The sequence below is a fragment of the Oryx dammah genome, unplaced genomic scaffold, assembly GCF_014754425.2.
Source record: "Oryx dammah isolate SB20612 unplaced genomic scaffold, SCBI_Odam_1.1 HiC_scaffold_4, whole genome shotgun sequence".
In the NCBI taxonomy this organism is placed as follows: Eukaryota; Metazoa; Chordata; class Mammalia; order Artiodactyla; family Bovidae; genus Oryx; species Oryx dammah.
This window is the reverse complement of record NW_024070188.1, coordinates 75,689,840-75,709,187: the sequence shown is the minus strand read 5'-3', so window position 1 is coordinate 75,709,187 and position 19,348 is coordinate 75,689,840. Positions and strand designations below refer to the sequence as shown.

At 41.8% G+C, this 19,348-nt stretch overlaps 1 protein-coding gene across 1 annotated transcript in view; it reads right to left on the bottom strand.

Moving 5' to 3' along the window:
• Nucleotides 1-19,348, bottom strand: part of ESR1 (estrogen receptor 1) — a 276,074-nt gene that overhangs the window by 94,085 nt on the left and 162,641 nt on the right. The gene's annotated exons all lie outside the window — the stretch shown is intronic.

Sequence of the window (19,348 nt, the reverse complement as noted above, 5' to 3'; positions counted from 1 at the left end):
TGAAGCCCCAACACCTAGCCCCTGCATCTCACATAATGTGTGTTCGATGACTCGCTGTTAAACTATTAACTGAGTCTACTGTTGCTACTTCACATGCTTGCAAGAGATCAGACGACGAAGTGTTTTCCCTCCTCCTCTCTTCTTGTTAAGTTTCTATTGGGTTTTCAAGATCCACTTCACAGATTCCTTCCTTTACTCACTAGAGCTCTCTGCTCATGCCTCTGCTATAGCATTCACCTTACTGAGTTGTCATTCTTGAACTACACTACCCACTATGATAGCCACTGGGCCCCTAAGGCTGTTGAGCACTTAAAATGTGGCTAGTGTGAATAAGGACCAGAATTTTTAACTTAATCTTAATTGGACTACATTTTAAAACTGATACTCAATTCAGTTTGCAAAAACCTTTTATTTGGATCTACTTGGGTACGTAAATCTACTTTTTTCCACCCTAAAATTTATGAAATCTAAATACAGATTCAAATACCCTCAAAAAGTTAACATCCATGCTAAAAGTGTAAAATACAAAGCATATTTCAAAGACAAAACAAAGAATGCAAACTAGCTGATTCATAATATTTTATACTAATGGCACATGGAAAAGCTAATAGTTTGGACATACTGAATTAAATAAAGGGTTTCCCAGGTGGCGCTAGTGGTAAAGAACCCATCTGCCAATACAGAAGACTCAATCCCTGGGTCAGGAAGATCCCCTGGAGGATGGCATGGCAACCTACTCCAGTATTCTTGCCTGGAGAACGCAATGGACAGAGGAGCCTGCTGGGTTATGATCCATGGGGTTGCAAAGAGTTGGACACGACTGAATATTTTGGGCATACTGAATTAAATAAAAGATATCATTAAAATTAATTTCATTGATGCCTTTTCCCCTTTTTAATGTGGCTATCAGAAAAAGTTAAGTTACATATGTGGCCTATGTTACATTTCTATTGGATAAGCACTGCTCTACTCTATTCTATGAACACTTCTTAAATGCTTTTCACTAAGATAAGCATTTTATATGTAAAACCTGTTTTACCAATAAGGAAACAGAGGCTCCTAAATAAAAGTCATGTAACATCCCCTGGAGCAAAGTTAGAGTGGGATTTGACCCAGGTCTCCATGGCTTCTGAGTTCCAGCCCTCACCTGCTCTTTGTTTCTGGTGTGTACATGTTCAGTTCAGTTTAGTTCAGTTCAGTTGCTCAGTCGTGTCCAACTCTTTGCGACCCCATGAATCACAACACACCAGGCCTCCCTGTCCATCACCAACTCCCAGAGTCCACCCAAACCCATGTCCATTGAGTCAGTGATGCCACCAACCATCTCATCCTTTGTCATCCCCTTTTCCTTCTGCCCTCAATCTTTCCCAGCATCGGGGTCTTTTCAAACAAGTCAGCTCTTCGCATCAGGTGGCCAAAGTATTGGAGTTTCAGCTTCAACATCAGTCATTCTAATGAACAGCCAGTCCATGTTAGCCTGCCCATTAAGCTGTGAGGTCTTTCAGAGCACAGACCCTGCCTTAATCATATTCTGTCTTCCTCAACTTGTACACAGCAGGCAACCAGTGAATGCTTGTTGACTGAATGAAACATGAAGTGAATGAATTTAACAATCTACATAATGTTAAACTCAAGTTTAACAATATATAGAGGATGAAGACACATCTGATTGCCTGGAAACACTGAAGGACTTCTTAGTGTTGATGTTTACATTTGACCAAAGACATATAATCCTTTTGAGGAAAACATGGTCATTATGAACATGAAAGGTTGAGCCTAATGACAGATGGATAAGCTGCTGAGAAGCCAAACTGGGCAAAGGTCTACCAAGAAAGCAAGAGATACTAAGTTTTCACACATCTGAATTTTTAAGGTCAATATAGTTGAACCTGCTCAAGCTAGAGCAGCAATAACTTTATGTGAACAAAAGAACAATCTTATATTCTTAGGTTTATGCTTCACAACAGACTTTTAAATAAACATTCAACACATATTTCTCAAGTTCATTCTGTTGGAACTGTTCATTCATCTGTCACTAAGGAAAGTCTTATGTTTAAATGTAGTTTGTTTTACAAGGTAAAGCTCATGACCCATAAGAAGAAGGATATATAGAAATTTTAGTCTTGATGTTTCCCTTAGATGAAAAGCTTCTGTAATTTTCATTATTGTCATTTACTCTGTAAAGAATTCAATTAAACCCTACAAAAATTGACCAAATACCTCCTGGGTCCTGCTGCTGCTGCTGCTAAGTTGCTTCAGTCATGTCTGACTCTGTGCGACCACATAGACGGCAGCCCACCAGGCTCCCCCGTCCCTGGGATTCTCCAGGCAAGAACACTGGAGTGGGTTGCCACCTCCTTCTCCAATGCATGAAAGTGAAAAGTCAAAGTGAAGTTGCTCAGTCGTGTCCAACTCTTAGCAACCCCATGGACTGCAGCCTACCAGGTTCCTCCGTCCATGGGATTTTCCAGGCAAGAGTACTGGAGTGGGGTGCCATTGCCTTCTCCTAGGTACTGATTATTAAGTGAACAAGGCCATGAATAAGAAACTCCTCCAGATCAATGGTTTTATCATTTCTTTCCATTCTTACCCACTACTGAAAATTTGTCATTACTTTAGGAATGGCACTATGGAAGAAAAAATAAAACAAGTTTGTAAAGAAGCAAGGAAAGGTAAAATACCTCTAAACCTTAAAATGCAAGTATAGAGTGAACAGGAAGAGTGGAACCATGGTACAATTACAAATAGAAACTGCTCAGAACATCCTGTGCAGGACATGACAGACCAAGCATAACCCTAGAGTTCATGGTCTGCTCATTCTTTCTAATCATTAGAAAATAAAATGAGTCTCCTACGAAGACACCCGCAGCCATTTTAAAACTTCAGATGGCTCCAGTTTGCAAAGCTCATCTATCTGAATTTCTTTTGGGCAAGATAACCTAGACATATTGGATACTACCAAATGCTGGTCTAATTCTGCCCTTCATGACTATCCCAAAGAGAAAAGATCTTTATGATAATTGACTATGCCAAATAGTTACCTGTTTTTTGTCACCTATCTAGCAAAATGCTTTAGGCTATTTAGACAAAAATGATTTTTGTCCCTTGTTTAAGAAAGAATATATATTCTTTCCTTCATTTTTTCTTCCCCTCCTCCAAAACAAGAAACTGTCCTTGACAAATGCCAGACACTGAAAATTATTCAAAGCATTATAGTGACACATCAAAGAGAGAAGGGACCAGGAAATTAATTGCAACAATTTCTTTTGAACACTCTAACAAGTAACTGATGTGTAGGAGTGTCAAAATCCAAGAATGCAAAAGGGGAGGACTTTTAGAAGAAGAATACAAATTGGAATGTAGCTGACCATTTGAATTTATTTGCTTGTCTAATAAAATTAGCAAGCAATAAGTCCTAAAAAACCCATCACTTACTAACCAACCAAAGGGCTATTATTTTTCCTAAGAACCCTTCCAAAATGTGACAACTAAAACTGCACTGTTTGTCTCAATGTTTCAACTACTGACATGCAATTATTGAGTAAAATGGCTGTCATTTAAAAAATTATGTGTGATAAACTGGGCAATAATATTATGCAACTTGGGAAATCTGTCCTTCTGATTATTTTTACGGTTCTTAGCTGACCCACTGAATTACCCAACAAAGAGCTTCATTGGTGGCTCAGTGGTAAAGAATCTGCCTGCCAAAACAGCAGACACGGGTTTGATCCCTGGGTTGGGAAGATCCCCTGGAGAAAGAAATGGCAACCCACTCCAGTATTCTTGCCTGAAAAATTCCAAGGACAGAGGAACCTGGCAGGCTACCATCTATGGGGTCTCAAAGAGTCAGACAGGACTGAGCATCTAATCCCTTCTCATTATATCACAAAATATTTCTACCGAAAAACAAACAGCAAACAGAGATTATGGATTATGCTTGCTGAGAGTACAGCCCTAAAAGCTCAGTAACCTTTAATTCCAATTGCAATTTGGTATTTAGAAAGCAAATGTGTCCAAGATTTATGTTCTATTATTTAGAAATAAACCCAGCTTAATCAAGAAATCCAATATTGCAAACTATACTGAAGAAGAGGAATATTCACTGTGGTTAAAACAGATTATTCTCAAGAACTTTGGAATTATTAATTAATTTTTAATTATCAGTTGCTCCTAAAAGGAGGTTTCACAATCTGCTTTCTTAATATGAGTCACCATACAGTCTTGAAAATAAATTAAAATGCTATTTTTCATGATGGTATTCCCTAGAAATGATAGTTTTATAAGACTAAAGTAAGAAGCACATAACTAAGTTAGATTATAAGCATATTGCTTATTTTCTTAAATTTTAAAAACATGTCTAGTCATTCAGTTCAGTCCAGTTCAGTTGCTCAGTCGTGTCCAACCCTTTGTGACCCCATGAACCGCAGCACGCCAGGCCTCCCTGTCTGTCACCAACTCCTGGAGTCCACCCAAACCCATATCCATTGAGTTGGTGATGCCATCCAATCATCTCATCCTCTGTCGTCCCCTTCTTGTCCTGCCTTCAATCTTTCCCAGCATCAGGGTCTTTTCAAATGTCTCAGCACTTTGCATAAGGTGGCCAAAGTATTGGAGTTTCAGCTTCAACATCATTAATAAAATCAAAAGAGAACTGACATATTTAATATCCATATTCTCAAAAATCATCATAGGTTAAATAGCCAATTTCAATCCTGCAAAACAACTTTGGTCTCTTCCTGTTTCAGAAGATGGGATTTTACTGCAAAAGTTGTATGGCTACAGGCTGAGAGGTAGCCGTCCCAAAAATCCTATGTTGAAGTCCTGACGGCAAGTCCTTCAGAGTATGACTACTTTGGAATATGATGCTTTTAAAGTGGTGATTAAGTTAAAATGGGGCCATTAGGATGGGACCTAATCCAATCTGACCCCTCTCCTTATAAGAAGAGGAAAACTGGACATAAAAGAGACACCAGGGACATGGGGTTCATCTGTTCAGTTCAGTCACTCAGTCGTGTCTGAATCTTTGCAACCCCATGAATCACAGCACATCATGCCTCCCTGTCCATCACCAACTCCCGGAGTTCATTCAGACTCACGTCCATCGAGTCAGTGATGCCACCCAGCCATCTCATCCTCTGTCGTCCCCTTCTCTTCCTGCCCCCAATCCCTCCCAGCATCAGAGTCTTTTCCAATGAGTCAACTCTTCCATGAGGTGGCCAAAGGACTGGAGTTTCAGCTTTAGCATCATTCCTTCCAAAGAAATCCCAGGGCTGATCTCCTTCAGAATGGACTGGTTGGATCTCCTTGCAGTCCAAGGGACTCTCAAGAGTCTTCTCCAACACCACAGTTCAAAAGCATCAATTCTTCGACACTCAGCCTTCTTCACAGTCCAACTCTCACATCCATACATGACTACAGGAAAAACCATAACCTTGACTAGACGGACCTTAGTCGGCAAAGTAATGTCTCTGCTTTTGAATATGCTATCTAGGTTGGTCATAACTTTTCTTCCAAGGAGTAAGCGACTTTTAATTTCATGGCTGCAGTCACCATCTGCAGTGATTTTGGAGCCCCCCCAAAAAAAGTCTGACACTGTTTCTGCTGTTTCCCCATCTATTTCCCAATGAAGTGATGGGACCTGATGCCGTGATCTTCGTTTTCTGAATGTTGAGCTTTAAGCCAACTTTTTCACTCTCCTCTTTCACTTTCATCAAGAGGCTTTTTAGTTCCTCTTCACTTTCTGCCATAAGGGTGGTGTCATCTGCATATCTGAGGTGATTGATATTTCTCCCGGCAATCTTGATTCCAGCTTGTGCTTATTCCAGTCCAGCGTTTCTCATGATGTAATCTGCATATAACTTAAAGAAGCAGGGTGATAATATACAGCCTTGACACACTCCTTTTCCTATTTGGAACCAGTCTGTTGTTCCCATGTCCAGTTCTAACTGTTGCTTCCTGACCTGCATACAGATTTCTCAAGAGGCAGGTCAGATGCTCTGGTATTCCCATCTCTTTCAGAATTTTCCACAGTTTATTGTGATCCACACAGTCAAAGGCTTTGGCATAGTCAATGGAGCAGAAATAGATGTTTTTCTGGAACTCTCTTGCTTTTTCCATGATGCAGCGGATGTTGGCAATTTGATCTCTGGCTCCTCTGCCTTTTCTAAAACCAGCTTGAACATCTGGAAGTTCACGGTTCACGTATTGCTGGAGCCTGGCTTGGAGAATTTTGAGTATTACTTTACTAGCGTGTGAGATGAGTGCACATGTGCGGTAGTTTGACCATTCTTTGGCCTTGCCTTTCTTTGGGGTTGGAATGAAAACTGACCTTTTCCAGTCCTGTGGCCACTGCTGACTTTTCCAAATTTGCTGGCATATTGAGGGCAGCACTTTCAAAGCATCATCTTTCAGGATTTGAAACAGCTCAACTGGAATGCCATCACCTCCACTAGCTTTGTTCGTAGTGATGCTTTCTAAGGCCCACTTGACTTCACATTCCAGGATGTCTGGCTCTAGGTGAGTGATCACACCATCGTGATTATCTGGGTCATGAAGATCTTTTTTGTACAGTTCTTCTGTGTATTCTTGCCACCTCTTCTTAATATCTTCTGCTTCTGTTAGGTCTATACCATTTCTGTCATTTATCAAGCCCATCTTTGCATGAAATGTTCCCTTGGTATCTCTACTTTTCTTGAAGAGATCTCTAGTCTTTCCCATTCTGTTGTTTTCCTCTATTTCTTTGCGTTGATCACTGAAGAAGGCTTTCTTATCTCTTCTTGCTACTCTTTGGAACTCTGCATTCAGATGCTTATATCTTTCCTTTTCTCCTTGGCTTTTCACTTCTCTTCTCTTCACAGCTATTTGTAAGGCCTCCCCAGACAGCCATTTTGCTTTTTTGCATTTCTTTTCCATGGGGATGGTCTTGATCCCTGTCTCCTGTACAATGTCATGAACCTCATTCCATAATTCATCAGGCACTCCATCTATCAGATCTAGGCCCTTAAATCTATTTCTCACTTCCACTGTATAATCATAAGGGATTTGATTTAGGTCATACCTGACTGGTCTAGCCATTTTCCCTGCTTTCTTCAATTTAAGTCTGAATTTGGTAATAAGGAGTTCATAATCTGAGCCACAGCCTGGTCTTGTTTTTGTTGACTGTATACAGCTTCTCCATCTTTGGCTGCAAAGAATATAATCAGTCTGATTTTGGTGTTGACCATCTGGTGATGTCCATGTGTAGAGTCTTCTCTTGTGTTGTTGGAAGAGGGTGTTTGCTATGACCAGTGCATTTTCTTGGAAAAACTCTATTAGTATTTGCCCTGCTTCATTCTGCATTCCAAGGCCAAATTTGCCTGTTACTCCAGGTGTTTCTTGACTTCCTACTTTTGCATTCCAGTCCCCTATAATGAAAAGGACATGTTTTTTGGGTATTAGTTCTAAAAGGTCTTGTACGTCTTCACAGAACCATTCAGCTTCAGCTTCTTCAGCGTTACTGGTTGGGGCATAGACTTGGATTACCGTGATATTGAATGGTTTGCTTTGGAAACAAACAGAGATCATTCTGTCGTTTTTGAGACTGCATCCAAGTACTGCATTTCAGACTCCTTTGTTGACCACGATGGCTACTCCATTTCTTCTGAGGGATTCCTGCTCACAGTAGTAGTTCGCTGATTCCTAGAATGTCGACGTTCACCCTTGCCATCTCTTGTTTGACTGCTTTCAATTTGCCTTGATTCATGGACCTGACATTCCAGGTTCCTATGCAATATTGCCCTTTACAGCATCGGACCTTGCTTCTATCACCAGTCACATCCACAGCTGGGTATTGTTTTTGCTTTGGCTCCATCCCTTCATTCTTTCTGGAGTTATTTCTCCACTGATCTCCAGTAGCATATTGGGCACCTACTGACCTGGGGAGTTCCTCTTTCAGTATCCTATCATTTTGCCTTTTCATACTGTCCATGGGGTTCTCAAGGCAAGAATACTGAAGTGGTTTGCCATTCCCTTCTCCAGTGGACCACATTCTGTCAGATAATGTTAATTAACATTCTGTCAATAAGTGTTAATTAACCTTATTGTGGTAATTATTTCACAATAGATACATGTATCAAGCCGTCACATTATGTAGTTTTAACTTACACAATGTTATACGTCAATTATATCTTAATAAAGCTAGTGGAAAAGATGGGAAAGTTTTAGAATTTTTTGAAGCCATTTAAAAGGGAGGAAATTTCATTCACATAAAAATCACTTGGAACAGTTTCACAATTTTATATCTCAAACTATTATCTTTTATTTTGTATTCAACTGTACATTTGAAAAGACAAACCTTTAGCTATTACTGTTGGAACTATTATTGTTGGAGTTATACATGCAGAAATATGCACTCAAAGAGTACAGAAGGTACAAAATTAAAAGTGAAAACCTCCTCTTTCTATTCTTCAGAGATATTATATTTGATTATGTCCATTTCTAGTTCTCATGGTTATTCACACTGCATCCATATTGTTTATTTACCTCAGAAAGGGCACACATTTTGAAAGCTTATTAAAAGCTTGAATTGTGTACAGAATGGTATGGCATATTGTGTTACTTTTACCAGGACCCGTTGCCCCCATCATAGCTGTTAGAAGCAGACTTTAATGACATTTTCAGCAGAGAGCTCTAAAGTGTTGATATTTAATGTAAAAGTTACCTAGCACAACTATGAAGAGCTTCACTGCAACCATTATCAAACAGACATTAAAATATCTATGTAAATTATATTTGAATAAATTTCACACTTTGTAAAAATCTAAAGAATCTTTTAAACTGATGTGTGTGGTGTTACACTTCAAGAAATAAATTTGCACTTCAGACCAGATTTATCAGAATTTATAGAGGCTATATTGTGGCATAAATGAACACACTATAAATGCTGGGGGAACAAAAAGAAAAAAAAATCTGTGCTTGTGCGTGCTCAGTCACTCAGTCGTGTCTGAGTCTTTGTGACCCCATGGACTGCAGCACGCCAGGCCTCCCTGTCCATCACCAACTCCCGCAGTGTACTGAAACTCATGTCCATTGAGTTGATGATGCTATCCAACCATCTCATCCTGTCATCACCTTCTCTTCCCTCCTTAAGAATACTGGAGTGGGGTGCTATTTCCTCCTCCAGGGGCTTCCAAACCCAGGGATCAAACCCATGTCTTCTACATTATATGTGGATCTCTACACTGAGCCATTGGGAAACCCCTCTACCCCCAAAAAAATTTAAGAATGGGTAAATTCCCATTGGATATCCTGTTACCAGTTTATTATTCTGAGATAACTAGGAAAGCATTTGTTAATATTGTCTACTCTTACTTGTCAATAAATAATAATAAAAAAATAAATATTTCAATCAGAGCATGCTCTTCCAACTTTACGGTCATTAGAAGAAAGAATTCAGATAAGAGAAAAGAAAGGTTCTATAACTAATTATGGTGCCGTAGTTAGCGATCAATTAAATCAAGTCTCTGTGCAAATGTTAATTGTTGGCTTACTGTTGTGTTAAACTCCTCTCATCTATGAAAATGGAACTGGTTGATAAACTTATTATTTTATTTTGAAACTAACATATAAAGTAACTGAACTCAGCCAAGATTTCTCGTAAGTACAACAGAATACCGTAGGTGATTATGTTATGATGCTATCAAATAGCAGGCAATCGCACTTCTGTAGATTATCTTTTTCCCCCATTTTTTTTAAGAGTGAAGTTTTTTGATTGAAAAGAAGAGCTCTTTACAATTCTTGAGCTGGTAAAAGTAATACAGACACCATCATCTCTATCACTGACAAAAGTTCTTTCTAATTAGTCAGTGTGATATTATACGCCTGAAGTCACTGTGGTAGCATCTACCAGTCAGGTGAATTGTAGAGAGAAGCACGCTCCAGATGTCTCTTGTTGCCTCTGACTTAAGAGGAGGATCCTTGATCTTAGCATTCTGCAGGACATTGTTCAGAATGGTGAGCATTTCTCTCTACTTATGGTTTATATATAAGCTATAATGGCAGGTTACTGATATCGAGCAAGATGGCTAAATTCATGTGTCAACTTGGTTAAACTACGGTGCTCAACTTTTGGTCAAACACTAGTTGAGATGTTATCTTTTTTAGATGTGATGAACATTTACAGTCAGGAAATTAAGTAGAGCAGATTATCCTCTAGATTATCCTGGATGGACTTTGTCCAATCAGCTAGAGTCAAGAGCAACATCTTGACAGAAGGCATTCTGTCTCAAGACTGTAACCCTCCCTGAGTTTCCACCATGCTGGCCTGCACTACAGGAGTTGCCAGCATCCACAATCCCAAAAGTCAATTATTTAAAAATAAGTATCACTCTGTAGATAGGTAGATAGATGATGGACGTGCTTAATCGCTCAGTCGTGTCTGATTCTTTGCAACCCCATGGACTGTAGCCCGCCAGACTCCTCTGTCCATGGAATTCTCCAGGCAAAAATACTGGAGTGGGTTGCCATGCCCACTTCCAGGGGATCATCCCAACTCAGGGATTGAACCCAGGTCTTCTGCACTGCAGGCAGATTGTTTACCATCTGAGCTACCAGGGAAGCCCATGGATGATGGATAGATAGATACAAAGATATATAGATCCTATTGGTTCATTTCTCTGGAGACCCTTGATTAATACAATAAATTGATAAGGACATTTGTTCCATAAAGAGCTGATAAGGGAGCTGAGGAAAAACTAAAGGGGGATTTACTAAGCACAGTATTGTGAAGGAGTTTCTTGGGTGGGAAAAGGTGTAGCATTTAAGGTTATACCAACTCTTTTACTTTGTGTGTTTTTGTTTTTGTTTTTTTCCAAATGGAGAGATATGTACCATTCCATCCCTGTGAGTCAGGGCTTCTCCGATGGCTCAGATGGTAAAGAATCTGCCTGCAATGTAAGAGACTAGGTTCAGTCTCTGGGTTGGGAAGATCCCCTGGAGAAGGAAATGGCAACCCACTCTAGTATTCTTGCCTGGGGAACTCCATGAACAGAGAAGCCTGGCAGGCTACAGTCTACAGGATCACACAGAGCTGGACATGACTAAAGCAATGTAGCATGCATGCATCCCCATGAGTCAGCTACTAACATCTGGCCAGAGGCTGTGGAGAGGGATGGAGGCACGGGGAAAGAGAAGCCTCAGAACTGTATCAGCCAAGACAATCTTTAACAAGACATGGCTATCTGAGAATCACACATTTCAACTCCATAAAAACATAACTCATAACTATATTTTGTGTCCTTGAACCTCTTACTCTGCATTCCAGCCTCACTCTGCACACCCTATATCCACCCAGCCTAAGTGATCTAGGAAAAGCCCTTTGAAAAAAGTTTAATCTTGCTCAACAGAGCAAAGGAGTGAAAGAATGCATGGTAGAAACAGAGACACAGATGGAGAGGACAAACGTATGGACACCAAGAGGGGAAGAAGAGGGTGGGATGAACTGGGGGGTTGGGACTGACATATCCTCTGGAGAAGGGCATGGCAACCCACTTCAGGATTCTTCCCTGGAGAGTCCCATGGACAGAGGAGCCTGGCAGGTTACAGCCCACAGCATCTTACAGAGTCAGACACAACTAAAGCCACTTAGCACGCATAGCATGTATATGCACTCCTGCTGCTGCTAAGTCGCTTCAGTCGTGACCGACTCTGTGTGACCCCAGAGACGGCAGCCCACCAGGCTCCCCTGTCACTGGGATTCTCCAGGCAAGAACACTGGAGTGGGTTGCCATCTCCTCCAAAGCATGAAAGTGAAAAGTGAAAGTGAAGTTGCTCAGTCGTGTCCGACACTACTATGCATAAAAGCGATAACTAATGAGAACCTACTGTATAGCACAGGGGACTCTACTCAATGCTCCATGGTGATCTAAATAGGAAGGAAATCCAAAAAAGAGGGGATATATCGGAGAAGGCAATGGCACCCCACTCCAGTACTCTTGCCTGGAAAATCCCATGGATGGAGGAGCCTGGTGGGCTGCAGTCCATGGGGTCGCTGAGGGTCGGATATGACTGAGCGACTTCACTTTCACTTTTCACTTTCATGCATTGGAGAAGGAAGTGGCAACACACTCCAGTGTTCTTGCCTGGAGAATCCCAGGGACGGGGGAGCCTGGTGGGCTGCCATCTATGGGGTCGCACAGAGTCGGACACGACTGAAGCGACTTAGCAGCAGCATATGTATAGAAGATTCACTTTGCTGTACAGCAGAAACTAACACAACATGGTAAAGCAACTATGCTCCAATAAAATTTTTTTTTTAAAAAAAGAATGAATGGTACAGCTTTCCTTTATAGCAGAGAGGAGTCTAGATGCATAACCACACCTAGAAAAGGTAAGTGCTCCAGGGCTGGGAGAGATCAAGGAGAAAAACAATGAAGACTGCTTTAGGTGTCAACACCCTGATAACCCTCTTACAGTTCAAGAATTTCACAGTTTTCCTTAAAAACTTTTGCTTGCTAGTACACATTAAAAAAAAAAAAAGACTAAGATTGTTTTCTATGGCTGTGGGTCTCTTTCTGTTTCACAAATAAGTCCATCTGTACAATTTTTTAGATTCCACATGTAAATGATATCATATTTGTCTTTCTCTGCAGGGCAGGGTTGGGGTGGGGGGAGGGAAAGGACAAATTGGGAGTAGAGGATTAACAGATGCTTACTATTATATATAAAACAGATAACAAGGATTTACTGATTAGCACAGGGAACTATATTCAATATCTTGTAATAAACTATAATGGAAAGGAATCCCCAGAAGAATACAGATATATACACAGGTATAACCAAGTCACTTTGCTGTATACTTGAAGCTAACATTTCAATTAAAAAGACTAACAATTATCCAAATAACAGACTAGTAACTAACAATGGTACAGTGTTTACAGTTTGTAAAGCACATTCATATACTTTCTTATCCTCCCAGGAGTCTCTAAAGTTGGAAGAACAATTTCTATTAGTATTCCCCTTTTATTGGTGGGAAAACCGAGGCTCAGCCTTAACGTAATTTGCCACGGAATAGAGTTGAAATGAGTGAGTGAAGTCGCTCAGTCGTGTCCGACTCTTTGCGACCCCGTGGACTATAGCCTACCAGGCTCCTCCGTCCATGGGGTTCTCCAGGCAAGAATACTGGAGTGGGTTGCCATTTCCTTCTCCAGGGGATCTTCCTGACCCAGGGATTGAACCTGGATCTCCCGAATTGCGAATTGCATGCAGACGCTTTAACCTCTGAGCCACGAGGGAAGTGAATATAAACCCCATTTCCAATTGTAAGTCCCATGCTTTTCCCTCCCAGTTTAGTATTATTGTTATCTGCATAGATGCTCATGAATCCTGTAATCAGACCGCCTGTATCAACACACTGGCGACATGTAACCCCTGGCAGTCGCTCTGTGACTCAGTTTTCTTGGTTGTGAAGGTGAAAGTGAAGTCGCTCAGTCGTGTCCGACTCTTTGTGATCCCATGGACTGTAGCCTACCAAGCTCCTCTGTCCATGGGATTTTCCAGGCAAGAGTACTGGAGTGGGATGCCATTTCCTTCTCCAGAAGATCTTCCCAACCCAGGGATCAAACCCAGGTCTCCCACATTGTAGGCAGACGCTTTACCATTTGAGCCACCCAGGCTGCTTATTCTTGGCTGTAAATGAAGACAATAATAATACTTGCTTTATAAATAATATGAAGCCTGTAAAGTGCTTCACAAAGTGCCAGCCACTAGCAAACACTCAATACGTGTGAGCCGCTATTATCTCAATGATGAAATTAGATGGTTGCGTCATCAATCTAGTCATTTCCTGCCTGGTAAATTTTAGAAAAATGCAAAGAAGACAGACTCAAATATGGAAGCATCTCAGAAACACAGCACATTTCAAATCAGGGGTGAAAAAGCCACAACCCAGGCCAATCCCCTCATTTTTCCCAATCAAATCGGATTTGACCACGGGCATGCCCCTTGTCCACAGACTGTCTTGGTTGCTTTCCTGTCTGTGGCATAGTTGAGTGGGAGTGACAGAGACTAAACAGCCCACAAAGCTGAAAGCACTTAGGATCTGGCCCTTTCCAAAAAAAGTTAGCCAACTTCTGCTTTCATTCAATAATGAAAATTCAAACAAAACAAAGCAAGTAAATAACTCTGCCAGGTATCTGACAGGAAGAGAGGGAATTACAAAGATGGGAAGGGTCTGTGAACCATTTGTGAATCTAGAAAGCCAGGTTTTCCTGTCCTGTCTCACCCTGGTCTCAGACGGTAAAGAATTTGTCTGCAATGAAGGAGACCCATGTTTGATCCCTGGGTTGGGAAGCTCCCCTGGTAAAAGAAATGGCAACCCACTCCAGTATTTTTGCCTGGAGAATCCCATGGACAGAGAAGCCTGGCGGGCTACAGTCCATGGTGTCGAAAAGAGTCAGACACGAGTGACTAACAAAGAGTCAGACATGAGTGACTAACACTTTCTCTCCCGTGAAAACATTCACTGAGTGTTTACAGTACACGAAGCTTTACTTTCTACCAACAAGACACGCTCATTGGCCCTCTGATGAACTTGTGTTTATTTCCAAAAGCATCTGGCAAATGGTGGTAACTTACATGACTTTCTTAACTCCAGCTTCTAATACGATGCATACCCAGGAAATGATGATATACATGGACAGCATAGTAACAGCTTTGGGCATCCCAAACTCTCAGTGCAGAAAGTCACTTGGGGGAAAGTCCCCCTTTTTGGCCTCACAGTAAGGTGAACCAAGCTATCAAAATGGGAGTAGACTGAAAATCCAGCTATATTCTTTAGTTTGTTTACAATTCAGATGATAATAAACCAGCACACACGCAAACACAGACAGAACACAGTGGCTCTACTCTTTCCTACCAGCACTGTATCCTTGGCAAGTTACTCAACTTCTCCAGGCCTGTTTCCTTTTCAGTAAAACGAAAATAAATACCTACTTCACCAAGTGGTCATAAGGATTAAATGAGATTTCATTGTTGTTGTTACTATCTATTTTTCCATGCATGCTCAGTTGCTTCAGTCATGTCCGACTCTTTGTGACCCTATGAACTGTAGCCCTCCAGCCTCCTCTGTCCATGGAATTCTCCAGGCAAGAATACTGGAGTGGGTCACCATGCCCTCCTCCAGGGGATCTTTCTGATCCAGGGATTGAACCCGGGTCTCTTGTGGTTCCTACACTGCAGGCAGATTCTTTACCACTAGGGCCACATGTAGACTACTAGTCACAATTAAAAATTAGCTATAGACATTCTCCTCTGGATTAAAACCTCTACTATCCAGGACAAACAAATGATGCCAATTTAATATAAATCCATTCCACAATCTCTACTGGTCACCTGTGGTGTAAAAGGTACTATGCTAGTACTTTTGTACTATGGAGAGTGCAAAAATGAATGAAATACACTGAGTCTGGAAGAAATAAAGCATATCCACTAAAAATTCTGATATAATTCTATATTATAATAAAAATGTAAACAAACAGCTAGATGGATAAAAGTTTTTTTATTAGGACAGGGGTGAGGCATGTCATAGAAAAAGTAGCATTTAAGCTTGTTTAGGGGGATCTTATGTGTACTTAATGGCTTCCCTGATGACTCAGTGGATAAAGAATCCGCCTGCCAATGCAGGAGACATAGGTTCGATCCCTGGATTGGGAAGATCCCCTGGAGAAGGAAATGACGATCCACTCCAGTATTCTTGCCTGAAAAATCCCAAGGACAGTGGAGCCTGGCGGGCTCCAGTCCATGAGGTCACAGGGAGTCAGACAAGACTGACGGACTAAGCATTCATGCACGTGTGCACACTTGAAGGGGAGAGAATGGTGTGGCAAAGATACAGAAAACACAGTGAGTTCAACAGGATAGGAAACCACCCTGTTGTGCAGAACAGAGAGCGTGGATGAGCCACTGCACAAGGCTAACCACCTTGCGAAGTGCGATGTTTCATTTCTGCAAGCGCAGAGTTGCCTGGTCAGCCGTCCAGTGTTTCCCCAGGTAATCAGTTACTAGCAATAAACTGTAAATGATTCTCTTTAAATTATAAATTCAAGGAGTTCCATAGCACAGCCTGAAGTAACATCTTTCATTATCTCAGCTCTGCTTTCTACAGTAGGAGAGAAAGAAGCCCACTTCAGGTAAGTTCCAAGGCTGAGACTACTCCATCACTAGGCTTATCTTCAGGGAACCAAGAAAGAAGAAGCCCCAGAGGAATTTGGATCCTTACAGATTTATGTCTGTTTCTATAAAATAGACATCTGTTCATGAGGGGGCTTCTGATTTATCAGTGTCCTTGGCCAGGCATGTCGTGATAGGAAGACGGAAGTACAAGGGGCCAGTGGTGAAGAAGGCATAGAGCAGGGATAGCACAGAAGAATGCACGCCCTCGTTAACCTCCATCCTCTGCCAGCTCTGTATCCTTGATCCTCATAAACCTGAATGACTGAATGCCAAGCATGCGGTAAGCCTGCACAGGATGAAACGGGTGTGGAACAGGGATGTTCTCTTTGCAAAGGGTCTAATCTGGTCATCATCAGAGCCATGCACTGGAAGGGCTTCTGTGGAGGCAAAGACAGAAATCATGGGAAGGAGAAGCAACTAGAAGGCAGAAGGTCAGCAGAGACTAGTGAAAGAGTCCAAGACTACGGGGACTGTGCCACAGCACTGTCTCCAGAAAGGGGGAGGTCCACAAGGGCGACAGTGAGTAAAGCTGGGGGAAACTACGGTATGTTTCAAAAGGCGAGTCAAGTGGGGAGGGAAGGGACCGCTTACGAAGAGGCATAGAACAGGATTTGAGGAGTGGGAAGAGACCATGAGTTTCATTGCATTTCATGAGTTCCAGCATCCTGAAATAAACTCCCTAAGGCTTTTGTGGCTCCCAGTGGGCACAGGCTAAGCAAGTCAACCACAACTGCTTTCATGACTGTTTGGGGGAGTAGTCAGGTGCAAGAGAAGAGGTAAGTGGGAGGGAAAGTCATTTCCTGATGACCTGTTACTCCTATTGTCGATAAGGCTGGCTCGTGCACAATTCCTACCACAACCACTGGCACTGCAAGTGGCGAAATTACTACCATCAGCCATCCCTCAGTTGCCTGTGCCTGCTGGCAAGGTGAGATGAGAGGAGACATGGAGAAATGGTGGTGGTGAGGTGTGTGTGTATATGTGTGTTCACACTTGGATGTACACACTCTTTTGCAGGGACTCATGCCTGCTGTACACCTGAATGACTCATTTGGAAAAACATTCCAAAACATTTTGGAATATACAGAAGAACATGATTTCAGTCTGCTCCTTCCTTCCATATGAAAATGAAAGCTGATTTTTTAAATTACAGAATTATAAAGGTTTGACTCTGGACCCAAACACTAATAAGCTATAATAGTAAAGTTCATGAATCTGTAAAAATACAAAATCTTATTTAAAATAGATCAGAAGGGGTTCCAGTTCAGGGGAAGGGACGGAGCCCTCTCTCCAAGGTCAGAAGCAGGTGAGAGGAAACTGGAACAGAAATTAGGGCAGAGGTAACGCTTGCTCCTTGGAAGAAAAGTTATGACCAACCTAGACAGCATATTCAAAAGCAGAGACATGACTTTGCCAAAAAAGGTCTGTCTAGTCAAGGCTATGGTTTTTCCAGTGGTCATGTATGGATTTGAGAATTGGACTATAAAGAAAGCTGAGCACAGAAGAATTGATGCTTTTGAACTGTGGTGTTGGTGAAGACTCTTGAGAGTCCCTTGGACTGCAAGGAGATCCAACCAGTCCATCCTAAAGGAGATCAGCCCTGGGTGTTCATTGGAAGGACTGATGCTGAAGCTGAAACTCCAATACTTTGGCCATCTGATGCGAAGAGCTGACTCATTTGAAAAGACCCTGATGCTGGGAAGGATTGAGGGCAGGAGAAGGGGACAACAGAGAATGAGGTGGCTGGATGGCATCACCAACTCAATGAACATGGGTTTGGGTGGACTCTGGGAGTTGGTGATGGACAGGGAGGCCTGGCGTCCTGTGGTTCATGGGATCGCAAAGAGTCAGACATGACTGAGCGACTGAACTGAACTGAACTGAACACACCAGAGCTAATGGGGCTCTTGCTGAAAGCTAGAAGTTCACAAATGCTAAGCACCCTGGAGCAATTATCAGAATAGTTCATTAAGAACTGCATTCAGAACAGCTTTGAAAACCATATTCTTCTTGCCTCTTACCCAATAAACCTGAGCCTTTAAGCCTCCACCCAAAGACTGATCTCTGTTTGCTAAATATGTGGGTGATTTGTTTGAAGAACATTCCTGCCAGGGGTTTTGATGCCAGAGAAAGACTAAGAAACTAGATGATCAACTGTAGACAGGAAGAAGAAAAAATAAATCAAGTAGGCAGCTCTGCCCAGGACCATGCATGGAGGAAGTCTTCTGTAACTTGACGTTTTTCCAGCCTGTCTCCCTGCTAGGTTCCCATCCATCAGCCTGAAGTATGCCTACAAGAGGAAATGCTCCATCCACTGACCCAGAACCAGATCAGCTTGCCCAGAATGGGGAGAGGTGCGGTGGGGGAACAGATTCCCACAACTGCAGTGAAGTCACTGACCAGCTGCCTTTTCCAACCTTGACTCCAGCTAATAAATGGGAACACAACAAACAGACCACCATGGACCACCGGATGTTTGAGGAAAAGCAAGAGCAAAACAAAGAGAGGACATAAGATAAAGAAATGAAATCAATGAGTCATTAAAGAAATAAAATAGAGATGATTCTGGGAATAAAACAGTACTTTTAAAATTGCCTTCTCTGTCCTCAGAGAGATCTGAAACAGGTTGATTCATTCATAAAATGGGCGAAGACTACAGTGGAAAAGGAATACAGTGGGACTGAATTCATCTCCCTTCACAGTCTCTGTTTTTCTCACCTCACTCTAAATAGTAGTAGTAGTACTTTGTCGCTCAGTCGTGTCCAACTCTTTGTGACCCCATGGACTGTAGCCTACCAGGCTCCTCCCTCCATGGGATTCTCCAGGCAAGAGTACTGGAGTGGGTTGCCATTTCCTTCTCCAATAAGGGAATGCAAAGCAGTACTGACAATGAAGATTTGAGGGATGAAAGCATTAAATGGAAGTCCACTAGTCCCAGTACAAACAGTGATGGTGTGAGACATAGAGAAAAAGGGAAAAAAAGGATCTGGAGGGACATGATAACTTTTGGATATTGGTAGGGAAACTAATAAAATGCTTGCCCCATTATATCTGCACTCAGAGTGTACTCTTACTTACCTATGAATAAATTCTTTCCAGATATTATGGGATATAAAAGCAGGTTTCAGGGAAAAGTAGAATA